Source organism: Marmota marmota, unplaced genomic scaffold (genome assembly GCF_001458135.2).
Source record: "Marmota marmota marmota unplaced genomic scaffold, marMar, whole genome shotgun sequence".
Classification (NCBI taxonomy): Eukaryota; Metazoa; Chordata; class Mammalia; order Rodentia; family Sciuridae; genus Marmota; species Marmota marmota.
The window spans coordinates 3844109-3857637 of NW_026000068.1; the positions used below are offsets into that span (position 1 = coordinate 3844109).

General features: G+C 51.1%; 1 long non-coding RNA gene across 1 annotated transcript; it reads left to right on the plus strand.

Moving 5' to 3' along the window:
• Positions 1–9676: 9676 nt before the first annotated feature.
• LOC125619957 lies at positions 9677–11335 on the plus strand. Its single transcript, XR_007351526.1, has 2 exons — positions 9677–10023; positions 11193–11335. It is a non-coding gene; the product is annotated as an uncharacterized LOC125619957 (long non-coding RNA).
• The last annotated feature ends 2194 nt before the right edge of the window (positions 11336–13529 follow it).

The window sequence follows — 13529 nt, forward strand, 5'->3', positions numbered from 1 at the left end:
CAGGGGTGACAGTGGCCTCAGGCAATGGAGGTTTGGTGCCATGTCCAGTGGGAAAGCTGTCCTGACCCTGCGACCCCTGCTTGCCAATCAGCATTCTCCAAAGAAGCAGAACCAATAGGACATACAGAGAAAAGTGGGGTGATGGGTTAAGGAACTGGCTTGCCTAATTGTGGAGCCTGGATACCCTGAAACCATACAGAGGACTGCAAAGCTGGACATTTAAGGCTGAGTGGATGTGGCCTTCCTGGGTCTGCCTCCATGAGACAGCGGGCTGCATACTTGGGCAGGGTCCCCATGGTGCCAGCTTGGGACAGAATCCCTTCTTAGTGAGACCTCAGTGCTGGTGTCTAAGGGCTCATCTGATGAGACTGAGGCCCACCCATGGAGTGGAGGGAGACAGGCTTTCCTCAAAGTCTACTGACTTACCCTAATCGCATCTACAAAATACCCTGACAGCGTCTAGTCTGGTGTCTGTCACGGAGTCTGTCCAAGCTGACACATGAACTCATCCATTGTAGTCCCCACGGTTGGATGTAACCAGCCCACGGGAAGCCACTGCTGCCCCGTCGTTGAGGCGACCCTGGCCCCTCAGAATGTCAACTGCTGACCAGCAGCTCCACGGGGTCGGCCCCAGGCCCCTGGAGAGCCTGCCTGGTTCACAGAACACCTGCATTCGCTCAGCCCACACCACCTGTAGCTGGGCCTGAGCACGGGAGGAGATGGCCCTCATCCCATTTCACAGAGAGGAAATCAGGACAGGAAACAAATGTGGCTCTTCCTAGAATCACACACCAGGAAAAACGTCTCTGAGGGGTGCTAGGAGAAAAGGGGCCACCTATTTCACCGCCAAAACGCCAGCACCAGGGACCTGTTGATTCTCCAAGGCACTCAGCGGGTCTCTAGGCCTCTGCACAGAGAGGACTTCCAGTGTCCATGCTTACTATTCTCAGTAGCTCCTCATCAGACACCTGCTGGGTGGAGCTGAGAGGGGGCAAGAGCGGCCCAGATGTGGTCCCTACCCAGGGACCCCATCTATCTCTGTCAGAGAGAAAATGCACAGCCACATATTGATGCAGTTCAAGGCTGATCAGGCCCCAGAGGACAGGGTCAGGGACAGGCAAAGGAAGAGATTTGCTTCTGTTCAGAAGGCAAATGATGGGTCAGAGAGGGGAAGCTTTGATCAGGTGCTTAAAATGGAAGAAATCACAAGCAGTCAGAGGAAGGCATAGCGGGCATCTGTGCCCATCCGGGGAAGGTGCTGGGCAGTCGAGGGAGGGCCAAGGGCTGCCCAGGGCCAAGGCTTGAGGGGACTGTGGGACTGACCAGTACTGGTGAATCCCCCTCACCTGGGCGTGGCCCCTCCAGCTCACATCCTGACAAGGAGGAGGAGGGGCTCTGGTTCAGACCTGCCAGGCCCACCCAGAGCCTGCACCTGCTGCAGCCCCACTCGTGCTCAGCCACAGGATTAGTCGACAGCACTGCGTGCCACATCACTCACCGGCTGCCAGTCAGCTGGGGCACAGCTGGGTTGGACCAAGGAGCAAGTACCCTCACCTCCACGTGGACCCTCCTGATGGACAGGCCTGAGCCCCCCATGGCAGCCTCTCTGCTGGCTGCCCTCCCTCAGCGGTAGCCAGCGCAGCCCCTCCCACCCCAGCCAGAGTGAGGTGGACCCACCCAGCCCTCCCAGTGGTGTCCAGACACCTGGAGAGCTCCTGGGAACCACATGCTGGGCCCTGCTCTGCCCCCCACTTCAGGGCTCGGAAATATCTGTCCTCAGGGAGCCTCTGTTCATGCAGAGTGACCGGGCTTGAGGATTTTCTGTTTTCCTCTCCTTGTTTGTTCCTAATGTAGTCTCAGCAATTTGGGCTGGAAAAGTTCTAGGTACAAAACTTATGGACGCCCCGAGGATGAGTGGAGGGCAGGATGATCCACCACCCACACCCCCGTGTGAAATGCCCTGAGCTCCCAGCACAGGTGGGTCCACGGTCACTGTTCTTCACCCAGTTGCTTTCTCACTGCACTCAGCCTCAGCCTCAGCCTCAGTCTCAGCCACATACTCCCAGAAACTGCAGCTCCCAGGAAGTGGCTCTCTGGTTCTGGTGACCCGATCCTGATGAATCCTGGTGTGCTGTGCACTGCCCCGATCTCCAAGTGTCATGGGGCCAGGCTGGTGGAGAGCTGAGAGGCGTCTTCATGACCGGCACAGGGCCCAGGCACCTGCAGGGGCTGACACTGGACTCTGGCTTTGAGACCTGGGATTCACCTCTTCACGGGGATTTTCTCTGCTTGTTTCTCAGTTGCTTTCAGAGGCCACAAGGGAATCACAGACAGCCTTTGTCCTTCTCTGCCTGGGCCCCCAGGAACCTTGCCAGGTGCTGCTCCCTGGAGCCCAAGGGCGGGGTGGGGGCCATCCCAGTGCTCCAGGAACCAGCCCCCAGGAATTCCCTGCTGAGCCAGGCATGGGCAGAACAAAGCTGTGGGAGGAGGAGGAAGCAGCACAGACAGACACCCCAGAGCTGGCAGTAGCAGCCCTGCCTCCCAGTCTGCCGTCTGCCCATCTGTCTCCCTGCAACTCTGCAAAATCTCCCTGCCTAAATTCTTGGCTCATGAGGAAGGTCTACGGGAGACTTCAGAAAGGGAAGCACCCCCAGCACAGCCCAGCACTCCCTCTGGGCCTTCCTAGGTCAGAACTCACCCCAGCCACCCCAAACCTGCTGTGCTGCTGGGCTTTGTCATTCTGAGCAGCAGCTTCTGGAAAACCAAACCACCACCTCAGCCTGGAGCCTCATTAAGTGCTGGGTGCTCACGCCTCTGCCGCCGGGCATGCAGGGACCTCCTGGGGTCTGCTGAGTCTCCCCTGGCAGGGAGGCCAGATTCCCAGGCTCAACTCTGACTCTGGTACTAGGCACCTCTCCGCGGCTTCTTGTCCCTGTCCCTCAGGTGCAAGGAGTGTATCATGGCCCCATATCTGCTTTTCACTTCCTTCAGGAGGATGGAGTCCTGTGGTCTCTTGGAGCTGGAGAAAATCTCAGGGACACTGTAGTCAGACCTTCTATCAGTCAGCGTGGTCCCTGTGATGATGATAACCTCCAGATCCCATGGCATGCAGCCATGAAGGTTATCTCTTTCCTGTCTCATGTTGACTCACATGACTTTGGTTCTGTTCTCTGCCTTTTCTTCAGCCCTGAATCCAAGTGGAAGGATGGCTCCTATCCAGGACTTCCTGTTCCACTGACCCAGGAAAAACAGTAAGAAATTACTAGAAATGCAGGCTGCCTCTCAATGCCTCTGCCTAGTGTGGGCACACTGTGGCTTGCACCCACACCCCACTGGCTGAACACAGGACATAGTCAAGTCCTGTGTGGTCGGTGGCATGGTGGGATATATAATGCACTGTGCCAAGAAGGAATGAAAACTGTAGAAGAGTGATACCATCAATCACATGTGCAGGGTGGTCAGTTCCAAGCTAAATAAGGCAGGGTCCCTTCCCTTGGGGTGTACAGTGAACAGGTATGTTATATTAGCTACCCGTGTGACCTTATGTAAGTCAATTCACCTCCCTGGCTGTTGGATTTGTTATTTATAAAAAGCACTTCACTCTTCCAGGTTCCTCCAAGAGTATACGATGCTAGATGCTAGCGCTTCCCTCTCACTTACTATTATGCAGTCAATTCTTCACTTAAAGTCACACCCCAGCCTTGAGAACAGGACTGAGGCTCACGTGGTGTTGACGAAGAGGAAGTTCTGCTGTCAGAAGCCAGACACACAGAGTTCTGGAGAATTTTTAAGGATGATTTTGGTGATGCCTTTTGAAAGCCTTATACAACCACATTCATACTGCAGGTCATGGACAGAGCAGAAACCACCTCTGATATGTGGACAGGCCAGGTGGGTAGAGTCCAGGACAACTTGCCCCCTTGGCGAAGAAGGGGATCAAAGGCGACTTTGAGATCCTCCTGCCAGTGGCCTCCAGCAGGAGTCGTACCCATGCTCACATACCTGCCATCACACTGACAGTGGCCTGGCTCCCTTCTGGGGTCTGGATGTCACAGAGGAGCTTCCCAGTGCTCACAGCTGCCGCCAGGGGACCATGACTTCATGATGGGGATTTATTCTCTGATCTCAGGGCTGTGGATGGCTGGCCCTGTGGCAGATGCCCCAGCAGGAGGCTGAAAACCACAAAGGATCTGTGGTGGGTCTGAAATCACAAGAGCGAATCCAAAGCCTGGAGAGTGCCAGCAGCACCTGCGTCCCCCCACCATCTAGCAAGAGCGGGCCAGGAGCCCATGGCGGAGGGGGCAGGCTAGAGCATGGGAGGGCTGGGCAGAGCCTGTCTGATCTGCTTTGCTGGCTCATCTGGCTGTCACCATCTTCTTCCCAAGGCCGCTGATCTCCCCCACAAACAACAGGCTCTAGATCACCAGGACAAATGGAAGGCCAGGTCTGTCTCCATAATCCCCCTGCAGGACCATTTCCTCTGGTTCATGATGGTGCAGGGGTATGCCGTTAGCTCCCAGTGCTCATGCAAGCTGAAAGCCGTACCTTCCCGGGAGCATTTGAGGGTGGCAGAGGGGTCCTACCTGGAGCAGGCCTCCTCCCAGGGCATGTGGACCCCCTTGGGTCTATCTGCTTCCTGTCTTTGGTGAGTGTAGTGGTTCCAGGACGTGCTGTACTGTCACGTTTTCACAGCCCCAAGCTCACTTCCTCACCCCTGGGCACCCTAGACTCTCCTCCTGTATCACTTCCTGTTGTGGACCACATCCCCAAGCTCCCACGCTGAAGCCCTGACTTCCAATGTGTCCAGAGCTTTTAAAGGGGTTAAATGAAGTCACAGGGTGGAGCCCTAATCCAGCAGGACCACTGTCCTTGTAGGAAGAGGAAAAGACCCAGAGATCCCCCTGTGTACACAGACAGGGAAAAGGCCATGTGAGGGCACAGTGAGAAGGTGGCATTTACAAGCCAGGAAGAGGGACCTCACTTAAACCAACCCTGCTGGGCCCTTGACCTGGGACCTCTCACTCCAGAACTGTGGGGAGACAAAGTTCTGTGTTGAAGCCTCCCAGGGTATGTGCGTGTCTTTGTCTCTCTTCTCTCACAGTATTTTCTTATTCTTTTTTCCATGTTTTAAAATGAGGGCTGTGTAATCATCTATGCCTCTCTCAGCTCTTGGAAATTTTAAATGACGTTAGAACAGATGTTAAGAAGAGAAAAAAACCTTGTGCTATTTTTATAAATTTGTGGTCAAGTAGATCTCAAGGTCCTAGGTGTAACCATTCATTATTGGAAGTTTCATCAAGAAAGAGCATGTGTAATTTGAAAACACACACACACATACACACACACACACAGTAGTTTTATTGATCAATTGATTGATTTTGGATACTGAGAATTGAACCCAAGGGGGCATAGTCACTGAATCACATCCCCAGCCTTATTTTTATTTTTTTTTTATTTTGAGACAGATTTTCACCAAATTGTTTAGGGCCTTGCTAAGTTGCTGAGGCTGGCTTTAAGCTTGAAATCCTCCTGCCTCAGCCTTGTGAGCTGCTGGTATTACAGGTATGCACCACCATGGCTGGCAAAGTAGTTGAGTTTCACTCTCACCATAGCCAATGGTGCAGCGTGTGACAGATGGCACACTTCTCGACTTGAAGGAACAGAAGGCCATGGCAGGTGAATGTTCAGGACCTCTCAGTACTGTCCTGCTGTTACCGCTGTTGGCCGGTGACGAGTCCTTGCTTCCCCGATGTTGAAGAATAACAGCAGAAAAGCACACGCCGAGGCAAGGTCAGAGTAGAAATTAGAAGTTTATTAAAGGACAGCAGAAAAGACTTCTCCCGGAGGAAGAAGGGGACCCAAAAGGTGGAATCCATTGGCAGGCAAATATGTTCCCCTTTTTATAGGTTTGGTGATGGAATGCAAGGGGGAAGGGTTAGGACACAGGTGGGCCAAACGGGCAGGAAGGACTTAATTATCACTTTTGGGGATGGGCTTATCACTTCTCTGGGATGGGCTATCTCCAAATCTGTTGGGGGCTGTTTCCTGGGCTCCATTAACATTTCTTTGGGGTGGACTTTGGCCTAGGGCCTTTCGGGGACTTCATTAACATTCCATGAGTTGTCCTGCGTTTCCGGAATCATCGTCAGCATGGCCTCCATTTTAGATCTTACTCGATATTAGACCCGATTTACCTAACTACACTGACTACCTAATTTTAAATCTGGCTTCACTGCCCCTCCGGTGCTCCTCCACAGCAGGACAGAATTACTAAGACTCGTCACACCCTTCATGTGGATGGCTTTTCTGTCTGGAAATGGATGTTCACGTCCAGGGTCTCCAGCCCCGTGCCAGGTCCCACCAGTTCCTATCTCATGGTCCCTCCCAGCTCCAGGAGGAAGCTTTGTCTTGGGAAGACTGCTGAGATGAGGTGGAGACCAGGTACAGGGGCAGAGAGCCCGGACAATGTCCCCACGGGCATCTGCTGTGGCATGACCTGGTAGGCCTCCAGTCAAGCTCTATTTTAGGGGCTACAGAAGCCGAACACCTATGACCTGGGGTTTAAGGTCTTTGTGGAGGACGGGGGTCATTTCCCAGTCCTGAGGTAGAGGAACACTTTCTCCAAAGCACCCTGGAGGATTTCAACCTGCTTTCCGAGTTTTTACCACAGCAACGGGGGGACTTCTGAAGCTAAGCTCCCCTTAATATTTTGACTGTTTCTTTCCAACTGAGCCAAAGGTGTAGGGAAACAAGGCCCCAGCCTGACTCTGCCTGGCTCTTTCTCTCAGCAGCTGTCCTCACCCCTGTGCAAGGGCTTCCCTGGACGTTCTCCGCCATGCCCACAGCCCCCTGGCCCACAAGCTCCACATGGCCTCAGCCTCAGGCTCTCTCACTCTGGTCCCCGAGGGCTGCTTCCCTGGGAGTCCTGGCGAAATCACCAGCTCACCTTAGATCTGAGTGTGTCCTCTGTCCAGCTCCCTCCCAGCTCCACTCCTGTGACCCATCCCTCCCACCTTCTGTCACCCCTGTACATTGAAGACTCCCAAACACACCCCTCCTTCCATTCACACAAGAACTGCCTAGCTTGAACCTTGGGTCTGAACACCCTAGACCCGACTGCGTTACTCCTAGCAGGGGAAGTGGTTTAGATGGGGACAGAGCCTTGTCTCAGAAGAGCACCAGTGGCCAGAAAGTAAGATGGCACAAGGACCATCAGCCATGCTGCACAAGCCCCTGGGCCTTTGGCTTGGGAGAGGGGTGAGACATTTTTGCTTTAGGACTCAGTGAAGGCTGACTTGCTTAGGATTTCTCCTCAGCTTACAGGAAAGAGACAGAGAATGCTCCACGGCCCAGCCCAGAAGCCAGGATGGGGAGCATCAGGCCTCAGGAAGCCTCTGTGGGAGCCGTGAGGTTGAGCCAGAGGAGGTCTCACAGGACAAACTCTCAGTCAGCAGGTGTGCTGAAGGTGGAAGGACGGGGACTTCTTCATGAGAGCCATGAGCCAAGTGAAGGGCAAAGATTCTCATCCAGAGAGGCCCTGATCTTCTTGTAAGTTAATGTCATCAGGGAATAAGTCATAAATTATTGAGGAATAAATTAATGTGTATGTTTTAACCAGACTTCTTCGATAACGAGAGAGCAATTGTGAAGGTATTTAGCAAACCCTAAGTCTCTAGGTTGAAATCAAATGGCCAGTGGTGCCACTGTGCAGACCCAGCACAGTGAGGCAGAGGGCCCCTGCTAGGCAGCTGCTGGCTTCGTCTTGAAAAGCAGATCAAAGACACAAAAACACTCAAAAAAGCCATAAAATGCAAGATATTGTTAGGATAAAGTTGTGATGACTCAGTGGTGATTAATTCCCTTTTAAAAAGAAACCCTATGCACATATCTCAGATCTCCTTAACCACTCCTCAGCTCTGTCTTCTGACAATGGAAAACAAGTATGTTACTAATATTCACAGTAATTTATTCATAGCTCATCGTTGAAGATACCTTTTCTTTTCTCCTCCTAAACCATAATGTGCTGCCAACCAGGGCTGGGTGCACGGTGGGCATGGAGGAAGATCTGAACACGGGCTCTCCCTTAGTGCGGGCGGGTACTCAAGCACACAAGAAAACCACTGCCTGGAGCCGGCTTCAGCCACTGTGTGCCAAGAATCTCCGTCCTGGGGGTCATGATCTGGTTTCAGTCACATGAGACATTCTTTGTGGATGCTCTCAGATCGCTGCACTTGGAGCGAGTGTGCACACATTCCTCAGGGCTCAGCAGTTCTGTCCTGAACACCAGGTCCCCAAAGCATGTGGTTTCTAGGGTCACAAACCCCAAGAAACTTTTCATTCCAGAAACCTCTCTGCCAATTTCCCTGGATCACTGCTTCTCTTTGTTTTTCTCCCTTTTACCCAGTGTTACCCACCCCAAGACATTTGAGACAGTAAAACTTGCAAATGTCTGGTCACACTGTGGGGTCGGGTTAGCTAATAACGTCTAATAGGCATGTGGCTAAATCCATTCACCCCAGTTCATCACTAGGTCCTTCTTCCCCATTGTGTTTGCAGCAAGGTGCTATGAAGTTACAAGGAGCCAGTCCCCGTCCTGGAGCTGCTTTCTCAACTAACTGTGGGAATAAGTTTTGCAAATGTGAAACAAAAGGCATCCAACCCAAAAGCATGCAGGAACGAGGGTGGAAGGCATGTGTTAAGGTTAAGGTGTGGAAAGAGGAGCCAGTCCTCAGACTGGGCGCTGGGGTCTGCAGGGAGGCTAGACTCTCCAGCTGGTACCTCCACATGAGCACTTCTCTAGTGCAGCCGGAAGGGAGGACGATGGGAAAGGGGCTAAGTATCAAGGACACCTTCTCACTGAAGCCCTGGAGGCAGGGCTAGAGTGGAGTCTAAGGGAACAGGACTGCATCATCAAGAAGCTGTCAGGCAGAGTGGGCCATGGGGTGAGACAGGGACACATCCTCAGTGAAACAGGAAGGGTAGAGGTAGGACGGGCCTCCAGGAGGAGGAGCAAGGCCCATCACTGGAGGTAGAGAACGTGAGAGGGCCAGGTGTGCTCCTTGATGGTGAACTTCCCAGACTGCAGAACTCCGAACCATGAAGGTCTTGGTTTCAGAATTTCCCAGTCTAAGGTACAGACGATCCTAACTTACAATGATTTGGCTTATCATTTTTCAACTTTACAATGATACAAAACGATACCTATATAGCCATTCTGTTTTGCACCTTCAGGACAGAATTTAAAGAAAAAATACATGAGATACTCAGTGCTTTAATAGGAAAGAGGAGCTGTATGAAATTATGGCCTAACACCATCCCAAGTCAAAGAGTATGTGCGTTCTGTCATAACAACCCAGGGTAAGACAGGATCTAACATACAGAGTATATACATATATATTATATATTTATAAATAAAGCTTGTACAGATTGACAGTAAAAGGACATTTAAAAGGTTATTTGATCCAAGTAAAAATGGCCAAAGAATTGCTTTACACTTTTCTCCAAAGAAGATATACAGATGGCCAACAAGAACATGAAAAGACACTAAATATTATTGGTCATTAGGGAAACTCAAAACCACAGTGAAATAGCCCTTCACACCCACCATCATAGTTATAATAATAATGATGATAAAAATGTAAAATGCCAAGTGTTAAGAATGCAAAATGTTGCAGCCACTGTGGAAAATGGTTTGGCAGGTCCTGACAAAGTAAAACTCCGCATTACCATAAGATACAGCAATTACACTCTAAGGTACAAACTCAAAAAAATTGAAAAGCACACTCTCTGAAATACTCATGAATATTCATAGTGACATTATTCATAATAGCTAGGCCCACACACTGGCCTTCCCTGGAGTACATCGCCCTGCTCTGCTCAGGAGCCAAGCTCAGGAGACTCGTGATCACTGCCCTTTGCTAGAATCCAGGAGAGTCAGTTCCAAGAGGCAGAGAAGCCGCTGGGAAGAGGTGAGAGTCGGGAACAAAGCAATGGCCTCTCCTGTTCACGTCAGATCTGCGCCAGGTGAGGCAGTGCCTGAGCACCTTCCCTCCCGTCTCTGTGTTCGGGACAACCTGGACCTTGACAGGCCTCTGGTCTCAGGGCTGGCCTGAGCTCTCACAGCCCACGGGGGCTGCAGACCCACACTTCCTCCTGGATTTGTCAAGCCCGGGGCTGGGAAGGTGCCTGTGGCTTTCCCTGGGGTGTTTCTATGAGCCACCCCCAGGGTTAAATCAGACCCGCAGACAAACCTACCATGTGTTCTTTTCTTCTCAGTGATACTAACCTGTTTCTGGGACAGAACTCCTTTTGGTTTTATTACTGTGTTTTACAACGAATCCAAAATTGTTCACATCAAATATAGATTTATGAAACAATGTTCATTTGCCTCTTTGATTGGTATTGCTACGATTTGTAGTGAAGGGTTGGAGCCTGGCACTTCTTCTTGGTGCCTTCCTGCCCCCTAGTAGGATCTGAGGCCAGAAGAAAACTGTGTGGCCAAATCCTTGGTGAGGGAGGTAGAGCAGATTTCACAGGCAAACAAAGGAGGAAAGCAATTAATCCACCAACCCACTTAAATCACATTGTCTGTGAGGAGACACGGCAAGGGGAATGGCAGGAAAGGGGACCCTAAACATCAGCACACTTTTCCCAGACTGCCCGCCACTCCCCAGTCCCATCCACCAGGCCCTGGCTGGCCTCCTGTGTGGTGGACCCTCCACACATTCACTTTCTTTTAGCATGACTCATTCCACAATGGCTGGACCTTCCCAAGGCATGTGACCCCCATCCCCTACACCCTGACAGACCACCCTTTCTTAAGGGATTCTGACTGGTTTATCTCTAAGCATCTGAGAAATCAATTACAGATGGACCTTTACGACCTCGCACCCCTTGCCCTCTGCATCTTTCCTGTGCTTTGCATCGGTGTTTTCAGGCCCCAACGTCCATGAATGGTCCAGGACTGGGCTTAGAAAAATAAGGCCTTGGATGCTTAACACCGTCCACCTTTCAGGGCCTTGAATTTGAGGGAGGAGTTTATTTGGGAGAAAGTAACCGTTCAAAATAACTGAAAACAGAATTCAGAATCACCAGAGGCCCAGGGAGCCTGCCAGTAGAAGTCACCCCCATAGGCCAGAGACCCAGAATTATTCCAAGTGGCCAGTCCTGAGCCCTTCCCCATCTTTTCCAAGGAAATGCGATGGAGGGTCTGGCCTGGACTCCCTCCTCCTTCCTCCTTTCTGCCTCCTGAGGACACTGGTGCTTCCTTGTATGGCCCGGTGTGGCATGGAGACCCCTGCTCTGAAAGCCTAAGTAATAAAGATCCCCCATGTTCTCTTCTGTGTCTTTTCCCTCTCTGTGCCACCACTCAGTCAACTTTATAAGTTAAAACCCTGGCGCCTTCTGACGTCCATACACACACCAGGACTCCCTGTTGGCTACCAGGTTGATTGGAACAGAGCAGAAGGTGAAGGAGCCCCTCCCCCCGATCTGAGGCTGGCAGCTGGGGACGATCTTGGTCCTGGGTGTGGACACCAGGAGAGCTGGGCAAGGCGCCTCTCCAAGAGTGACAACCTCACTAATTACTCGTCCACTAAGCTACTGGAGAGTGCCAGAGGGGACAACAGTGTCCCAGCCATCCAACCAGCACCAAGGACGCCACTAGACATGCATACATATGATCTGTGGCTGGAATACTTGGGGGCGGGGTTCCTTAGTATTACTCCCACTAATTTATTTACAAATGGCCTGTGGATGCACGAGGCCTTCCTCCTCTTGGCTTTTCTTCTGAAATCGAGACACAATTCGCATGTAAGTTTCACCCTTTGAAAATGTACAATTCAGTGGTTTTGTCAGTATATTCACAAAGTTTTGCAATTGTCACCACTATCCAGTTCCAGATGCTTTCATCATCCCAAAGACAAACTTCATACATTAGCAGTCAGAGTCTCAGCCTCTGCTAACCACTAAATTGCTCTCTGTCTCTGTGACTTTGCCTACTCTGGGCATTTCTCATAAATGGAATCATACAGTGCATGGCTATTATATATGACTTCTCTCACTTACATAGTAAAAGCATTTCTTTATCATAGATAATGGGAGTCCTGCGTAGTGTTTACCAACTCATCAGCTGATGGGCATTGGGGCTGCTAGGAGCAGTTGTGTGCAAGGCTTTATGTGAACCCATGTTTCCATTTCTCTTGGGTTTGTTGCTAGGAGTAGAACAGCTGGGTCAGGTGGCAACTCTTTAACATTTTGAGGAACTGCCAACTTGGTTCCCAAAGCAGCACCCTTCACTTCCCCCCAGCCGTGAGGGCGCCCTCTGTGCTCCTTCTCCACAGCCCTTCCACCGTCCATCTTTATTTTAAAAGCCACTCCAGTGAGTACAAAGAGCGCCTCCTTGTGCTTTTGATTTGATAGTCCTAATAACGAATGATACTGAATATCTTGTAAGTGCTGGGGGGAGGCTTGTGTATTTTATTTGGATAACGATCAATACAAGTCTTTGGTGATTTGCAGTTGGGTTACATGTCTTCTTGTCACTGAGCTCTAAGCGTGTTTACGTGTTGTGGGAATGAGTCCTTTGTCAGAGACAGGATTCGCGAGTGCTTCTCCCTTTCTGAGGATTGTTTTTCAACTGTCCTCACACTGTCCTCTGGACAACAAAAGTGAATTTCAGTGACATCTGGTTTATCTGGATTCTTCTCTTGCTGCTTGGCCTTTTGGTATCTTCTCTAAGATAAGATTGCCCAATCCCAGATCTCGAAGATTTACGCCTGTGTTTTCTTCTGAGAGTTGAATCCTCCTTTGCTCTTGAGGAGTCCAGCAATGATCTACACTCTTTAAGGAGGACAAGAAAAGAAGGAAAAATATTAGAGAAAAATGAGTCAGTCCGTTTCATTCTCTTTAGGTAATCCTGAGAGATTAAAGCCAGAGTGATAGGAGACCAGCCCTGACAGTGGAGTAGAAGAGGTGTACTTGTATATTTGGGGAACCCCTGGTTCTTTCTGCAGCCTTCCCTCTTAGCTCCTGGATGCACCTTCTGCAATGTGATCGAATTGGGCACAGTGACGGGCGGTGGGTGAAGGAGGCTCCGAGCCCTTCCAGGACTTCACTCCCTGTCTCGTTCTAATCATTTTTCTGCAGCTGAAATCATTCCACATCCAAACCTCATTTCCTCTTTTTCTAGAATGCTCTAAAAATCTAACACTCCAGAGTTTTCACCATTCCTCCAGAGCAGGGGGCTTCCCAGCTTACGTCCACCTCCCTGCAGACAGGAAGCATATTCCAGCCTCCTGGACACTAGGTGTCACGTGTCTAGACCCTCAGCATGGAAGGGCCTGTCCTCCTTTCTCTCCAGACACCGGGACTCCCTTCCTAAAGTGAACTCCCAGCCTCCACCTAGGCTCACCGGGTCCTTCCTTCCTCCCACCCGGTATTCTTCCAAGTGGGTCAGGACATGGCTGCGCCTCTTCCCCACCCCAGGCCCCTGGGCTCACAACTGTTGCTCACAAATTCAGGAAATTAAG